This window comes from Ochotona princeps, chromosome Y, assembly GCF_030435755.1.
Source record: "Ochotona princeps isolate mOchPri1 chromosome Y, mOchPri1.hap1, whole genome shotgun sequence".
Classification (NCBI taxonomy): Eukaryota; Metazoa; Chordata; class Mammalia; order Lagomorpha; family Ochotonidae; genus Ochotona; species Ochotona princeps.
The window spans coordinates 13,137,688-13,145,491 of NC_080866.1; the positions used below are offsets into that span (position 1 = coordinate 13,137,688).

Below are 7,804 nucleotides of genomic sequence, written 5' to 3' on the forward strand. Positions count from 1 at the left end.
ACTGCAGTTCAAGTTCAGTAGAGATTCCCTCTTTGCAAGCATAAACTAAACAGAGTCCAACATCTTATAGTCCAGTCACATTCCTCAGCTTCTTGGGGAGACCCCGTCTGGTCCGAGGGCAGAACCAGCAGAGTATCATCCTATCAATTAAAGGATCCAACATACCCTCAGCAACTATTAGCTTCATTGTGGAATTAATTGATATAGTATTTAACTATATCTTAACTACCTTTGTGGTCACCTCATTGACATTTCAGTTTTAGTTTATACCACTTCTCGGCCTTTTGGCTAAGATCAAGTGTGGTATCTGTTCTTATCAGTTTAGTTCATTTAATGTTTAATATCAAAACAGGAATGAAAAAACAAGAATGGCCTAGTGATTGAAATCTAAACCTAGTAATATGAATATAAGTTATGAGATTTACCATATTCTTCTGTGTAGATCTCTGAACAAGGCCAAAGTTTTGTGCCTAATATTAAGAGGAGATATGAAGTCAAAGTCAAGTGAATTCTTACATTTTGCTAGTTATATCTCACAACACTCCTTTTTTAAAGAAAATGTCTCAAAGGTTTGTTCAAAAATGGTAGCAATATATTTATACTATCTTCTTTCTGCTATTCAAACACAAAATCAAAGATGTGAATGTATCTAAACTGTTTATATAGATATATTTATTATAGCAAAACACATATTTACTTGCTTATTCAAGTATAAATAGAGAAAAACAATTATTTTTGAAATTAAATCATTAGAATGAGTCCTGATAAATACAATTATATATACATTTAAAAATTTAAAACAAAAAAAGGATATTTCAGTATATCTTCCAACATTTTCAGTATATAAAGATTTCTTAATTGGACTTATAAATATATACATATGCAATTATTATAGTTTGGAATATATTACCAGCTCTTGTGTTTTGTGGTCTTAATTAAAACTATGTCTTCTAATGTAATGCCCAGTTTGTATTTAACCCCTAAGTTTTAACAGTTATTCAGTTCCTTGCCAATTAATGGGTCTGCATAATCACTTCTATAGTTTATAGCTTTCCAAACATGACTATAATCTTGTATCATTTATAATATGAAGTTCAACAATGAAACATTTGCATTTTGTGATTGTTTTTAGAATTTGAGCAAGGTAATGCAAACATCACTGCTATCTAACTTTATAACATCACCCTTGTATTAAGCTTTGACCTATGGAGTAAAATTGTGGATTGCTCTGGTTTGTGTTTCAATTGCTTCATTCTGACCCAACCTAGGAATGCAGTGGCAAATGATTCAGGTGGATAGACCTCTGCAACATATTTGGGATACCGGCCTCTTGGAGTCAGACAGGCTAAGCTATATATGTGATTATTTGTGGAATGAACTAGGGCATAAAAAATTCATCTCTCTTGCACTTGGTTATTCTGCCTTTCTTGTGAAAATAAAATTTTTAAAAGCTGTATTTCCTTGAAAGAAATCGTTGCACTCTTTAGCATTGCATCTCATTTTTATATGGCTGTTTCTATCCTAGTGTAGTTCATTTCTATGAACATAAAATATAAAACAAACTGTGCATTATGTAATCTTTCATAATTCATAACCTTGTATTTCCTGCTATATTGAGAATGATATACTCCATAAACACTTGGGAGATAGATGCAATCTCTTTCCTTTGGAAGCAAGTTGAAAATAGATTTCCCAGCAGCTTTTAGAGGCTGATGTTTCAAAAATTCAGTGACACTCTGAAATTCTTCTGTGAAATGTAACTATAATACCAAGAGTCCATAAAGCATAATGTAGAATAGATGCAACTACAAACGGTAACTTATTTGGATTAAGTTGCATCAAAATCCCACTGACTGCAACATAAACTTATTAAAAATTACTTTTAGAAAGACCTGTTTCTAAATTTAATAGTTAGAAAGCATGGCATACATTTTTTTTTTTATTAGGAAGCAGTTCTTGAGTAAATCTGTTTTCTTGTCTTGTTTGCATTTTTCTACCAAATTAATTTACATGCTTTCTATATAAATTTTACATGTCAATACTCATAAAACTTGCTGTTTAACTCTTTGTTCAAATGTATGAGTAAGAGTATCTGTTTGTAATCAGATATTGTGTCCTCTGCATTTTGTTGATATAAAGTTATAGACACCTATTGATGTTTATATTACACCCTCAGTATTTTCTATGTGAAAAGAGCTTACATTTTTGGCACATGAATACTTACGTGTTTACATAAAATATTACTTTTTGTCACTGAGAATAAATGTTCCTATAAACTTTTGCAAATTCCAGGAATATTAATGACTATTTGTCAGTTGAGTATTCATCCTGGAGAGACTATTAAATTGTTTTATTTTAGCTTTGGAGTTACAGATATACTTTAATTGAAAGTCTTATTCATTTGCATTCATTATTTGGAATTCATAATGTGAAATTCCCAACCACTTATCAAATACATGCCACAGCAAATGTTAGACCAGCAGGTCTTCACAAATTCTTTTGAATTGAAACTTCAAAAGAAACAGGAAAATGTATATTGGCTGTGTTTTTTAGTATTTTTATAGCTTTTTTGTTATTTTTATTACTTGCAATAGTTCATCTTATCTCACAGTTTGAATGCATAGATTTGTTTTTATGTAGTTTAAGAATTTAAAGTCCAAGCCAGGATCCCATATGGTCACTGTTTCTAATCCTGGAGGACCTGCTTCTGATCTGTCTCCCTGCTTGTGACCTGGGAAAGCAGTCAAGGGCAGCCCTAAACCTTGGGACCCTGCACTAGCATGGGAGACCTGGAAGAAGCTCCAGGCTCCTGACTTGGGATTGCTTTAGTTACAGACATTTCGGTCACTTGGGAAGTAACCCATTTGAAAGATCTTCCTCTCTCTCTCTCTCCTCTCTATGTATCTGACTTTGCAATAAAAATAAATCAATCTTTGAAAAAGGAAACAACACTTTTAAGCTTCAGAGGTTCATTTTATTTCCAAATAAAGTTTTTTTGTTTTTAAAGATTTATTTTTATCACAAAGTCAGATATACAGAGGGGGTAGAGACAGAGAGGAAGATCTTCCATCTGTCCGATGATTCACTCCCCAAGTGAGCCGCAACGGGCCGGTGCTCACCAATCTGATGCCGGGAACCTGGAACCTCTTCCTGGTCTCCCACACGGGTGCAGGGTCCCAATGCATTGGGCCATCCTCGACTGCTTTCTCAGGCCACGAATAGGGAGCTGGATGGGAAGTGGAGCTGCCAGGATTATAACCGGCGCCCATATGGGATCCCGGTGCGTTCAAGGCAAGTACTTCAGCCACTAGGACATGCCGCCAGGCCCTCCAAATAATGTTTAACATCATTGTTTCTTGTCTTAGATGAATGCTATAAATATTTTTATTGTGATGCTACTTTAACTGTATATATATATATTTTTAGTAGTATAAAAATTTGTGATAACAATTCTAGAAATCACAACACTGTAAAAATTATTTATACATCTTGTTATATTCATTGACATCTGTATTTAAAAAAAAAAAAAAACATTTCTTTCATGGTTATACTTCATAGTCTTTTTAAAATTTGTTCCCAGCTATCTAAGATATTTGCTCACTTGTACTAAATTACTGAACGAAACATATTCTGCTTTTGTTGAAAAAAAGTCTCTGTATAAATTCTGTTCTGTACATGATGTTATAAAACCATATGATTGTACACAGTTCTTGTATTTTATTCCTTTGTATAAATAAAATATTTAGTCACCTATACAGAGACTCACATCAACTTATACCTCAGACAACTTGACTTTCTCTTTTCAAATTTTATGCTTTTGGCTTTTTAATACAGTGCTTCCTTTTGTTTTGTTCAGAAATTTTTTACTCAATACCAGCTTGCTCAATATTTGTTCATTCTGAGAGTTTGTATTGTATCAAAATCTATGGCCACATGCACAAAGATAATTACAGTTTTGTAATGCATTTATTCTTAATGTATGCGTCAAAATTTTCATAGTATAAGCTTCACATATCATGCAAGGCAGCCATGCATTCAAATCGAGGTGAAGGATCATTCTGATGCTTCTGTATGTTGATACTGGTTATTATTTTTCATCATTTTCTCTTTCTTTAGGAGGATGACATGTTCTCAACTTTTTAATGATTTAAGAAAAGTTGCTGCATGTCTGGTTCTTTTTTTGTCAGAGAAGAAAGTTGTATAATTTCAACTTTCTGAAATTGCTGGTGTTGGAATTATGGAATATCACATCATCTAAACTACAGTAAGTTTGTGTCCTAAGGTGAAAATTCTGTGTTCTACAATTGAAGAGCTGCTCATAAAAATTTGGTAATAATATACATACCATAGATTAGCTTTTTTTACCTTTTGTGTGTTTTCTCCTAGTTCATACCTATTCTGATGAAAGTGAAAGTAGGGAATGAAGATGATGGATTAGGGTGAAGACAGGTATAAAGACACAAGGGAAAATTGGGAAATAAAGAAGAGAGAAGTGTTCTCTGTAAATAGAAGGTATAAGAATTATGACAAACCTGGAAACCTGTAAATAGGGGAAGCAACACAGACAGAAGAATGGTGTTTCAGTGGTCAGATAGCTCAACTGAAATCAGCAAAAAGAGTGTCACCACTGGAGTTTGAAGATATCCATCTATAGTTTGAGGATTATACAAAAGAAATACATTATTGGGTACCGCAGACATACATAGTACACTCATGACCAGGTTAACAACTCAGAACATTTAGAAGAAGTGTATGAATTCATGAATCCAGTAAATCTATCAAATCTGAATCATGAGGCAATTAATAAACAGAGTTACAGCCAGGTTGGGGTTTGAACTAGCAATTAAATTCGTCCAACCAATGACAGCCTGGTGCCAGACGACTTCAGTGCTTCATTCTATGCAATATTTCAAGAAGACCTTTATATAATCCTCCATAAGTTGCTCAAAAATAATGAAATGGAAGGCAATCTTTTCAAACTCTTCCAAGGAAGTCAACATAATTTTAATACAAAAATCACATGGACGAAAGCCAAAGACAACTATAGAACAATATCCTTAAGGCACATCATTGTAAAACTCCTCAACTAATTTTAGCTAATGAATTCTATGATTATACCAGAAATAAATAAATGAAAATCAGGTCAGATTTATGCCTGGCATCTAGGATTTGCCAAGCATATTCAACTCAATCAAAGTGACCCTCACACAAACAAACTGAGAAAAAAATTATTTAAGCGTGGAAGTTCACCAAAAAGATCTAGAATTAGACAAGTATGTACATTTTCATTACAATTACTCTTTATACTATTGGAAATTATAGAACAAAATTAAGAAGAAATAATATTTTTGTAGCCAATTAGAGAGTTTAACATTCAAATTAAAATTTAGTATCTTTTTGCAGATTTGATGACTCTGTACATAAATGAACATAAAGACATTATTAGGACTCATAGAAATATTTACCAGAATATCACAATAAAAAAATCAATAACTGTTGATGGATGATCAAGCCTTCATGAGTGAATAAAATACAGTTACCACATAAATATAATATATTCAGTAAACAACCTGAGTACTTTAACAAAATAGCAAACATTCATCTGGTGCTGACACAATAAAATCACCCAAATACTCCTTAAAGCAAGAACATAATTTTTGTTAACATTAAACAATGAGAAGTTAATGAGATGGAAAATATACATTGCCATAGTATAAAAATTTCCTCTTAAAAATTAGCAATTTGTTAATAAATGCTATCAAGGAAATAGTGATATATGAATAACATGCATTCACCACAATTGATTAGAATTTCATACTCTAGTATTTATGCCGGAAGGATGAGCAGCAGAGATGATGCATTGAGAAGGTAATATGTTTCAGTTTGTGGGTTCTTGGCAGAGACAAATAGAATAAAATATTTTTTTGTAAACCTCTGAAGATTTCCAGCCTGGGCCTGGCCCCCCTCCAGGAGATTCCTGGCTACAAGCATGTTCACACTTGGATTTACATTCTTTTTTCCTGTACCATTCTGCTTGGCACCAAGGACATATTCCAGGGAAGTGACTGTTATAAGCATAGCTTGGTTTGTTTGAGTTGAAGGCAGCATTTAGAATTGTCTTATAAGCTATGTTGGCTTGCCACAATTAAAACACTTAGCATTCATTTTCTTTTGAATAACAAATGTTTCAAGTACTGTTTTATATGCACAATGTTTTAATTTCCCCATGTTGTGGCAAGATTTCAGGTAACCCACAATGTCTTCTCTCTCTTTCATAGGACTAATCCCCTGCTTTACAATCTTCATTAACATGATCAAAGGCCAGCTGCTTTAATAACAATTTTCTAGTGCTCTTTTTCCAAGTTTTCTTTTCTATGGGGTGAGTCAAACCTCTTAGAAAATCAGAATGCACTTCTCTAGACCTTTGTATGACTTCCGTATAAGAGTAAATTCGGACTCAGTTCCAATTTTCTCATATGCCCACAGTGCTGGTTTCCATACATGGGAAAGTACAGGTTGAGATAGTTGTATTTGCTGCTTTGTAGTAGTCTACCGCGCATTTCCAATTAACATATTGTAAGTTAATTGCCTCCTCACGGGATTGTTGACCTGATGTTCCTAATAATTACAATTTTTTCTTAACAATATCACTGCTCCAAATTTTCTATTGTAATATTTTTATAGGAGAAAGCACTGTTTTTGTTAGTACTTCAAAATCATAAGGACTTCAACTTGCTCCCTGGCTTTAACTATGTAAATATTCCCAAAGTATGAGGAAATGGGTCCATAGAGTGCACAGCTTTCTTAAAAGTTGTGATATTTAAGTGTAGATTCTTATATACAGGTTGATTATTTTCTTGGCTAAGTATTGTTACAAGGTACTAGCGAGTTCAACCAGAGATGTTTAAGTTTTATTTAGGAGTCTTAATTAACAAAGCTTGGTGATGTAGGGCCCAATAGAAAAAACAAGTTATTAGATGATGATCATCGACCACCAACTCACCTGCTGGTGGAATAATATTGGCAAGTTGTTCAGAGTTGTAATGTAAGCTTTATTGGAAAATCCGCTCCTGGGCCCCCTTTATGCAGAGGAGAAGGAAGACGGAGGTGAAAAGGGCAGATGAGATACGTGTGGAGGAGTTTTATACCTCTTCTGACAAATGTGCAGGCAAAGGGGCTGTCTGTACCCCAACTGTGTAAGGAATGTCTATTCACGTGTGCCATTTATCAACTGGAATTTCACCAGTTCAATGATGTAACTAGCTACTGTGGCCCTTTCTGTTCCAGGCTGAAGTCTGGGAGACATGCTGGGTCCTTGGCAGACCAGTCTCTCTTCTTCAGTGCCCTGGGCAGGCATCATTCTGGACTCTTGGTAAAAGGAAAATGGACGTGGGCCCAGCGGCGTGTCCTAGCGGCTAAAGTCCTCGCCTTGAAAGCCCCGGGATCCCATATGGGCGCCGGTTCTAATGCCTGCAGCTCCACTTCCCATCCAGCTCCCTGCTTGTGGCCTGGGAAAGCAGTCGAGGACGGCCCAATGCATTGGGACCCTGCACCCGTGTGAGAGACCTGAAAGAGGTTCCAGGTTTCCGGCTTCGGATCAGCGCGCATCAGCCTGTTGCGGCTCACTTGGGGAGTGAATCATCAGATGGGAGATCTTCCTCTCTGTCTCTTCTCCTCTGTGTATTATCTGGCTGTAATAAAAATGAATAAGTCTTAAAAAAAAAGGAAAATGGATGACAAAATCGTTCTGGCTAATTCCTGCTGGAGAGGGTTGTAGTCCCTAATTATGGTCCAGAGAGGGCTT

The 7,804-nt window shown here is 34.9% G+C and overlaps 1 pseudogene; it reads left to right on the forward strand.

Moving 5' to 3' along the window:
* The first annotated feature begins 268 nt into the window (after nucleotides 1-268).
* Nucleotides 269-430, forward strand: LOC131478800 (U2 spliceosomal RNA; annotated as a pseudogene).
* The last annotated feature ends 7,374 nt before the right edge of the window (nucleotides 431-7,804 follow it).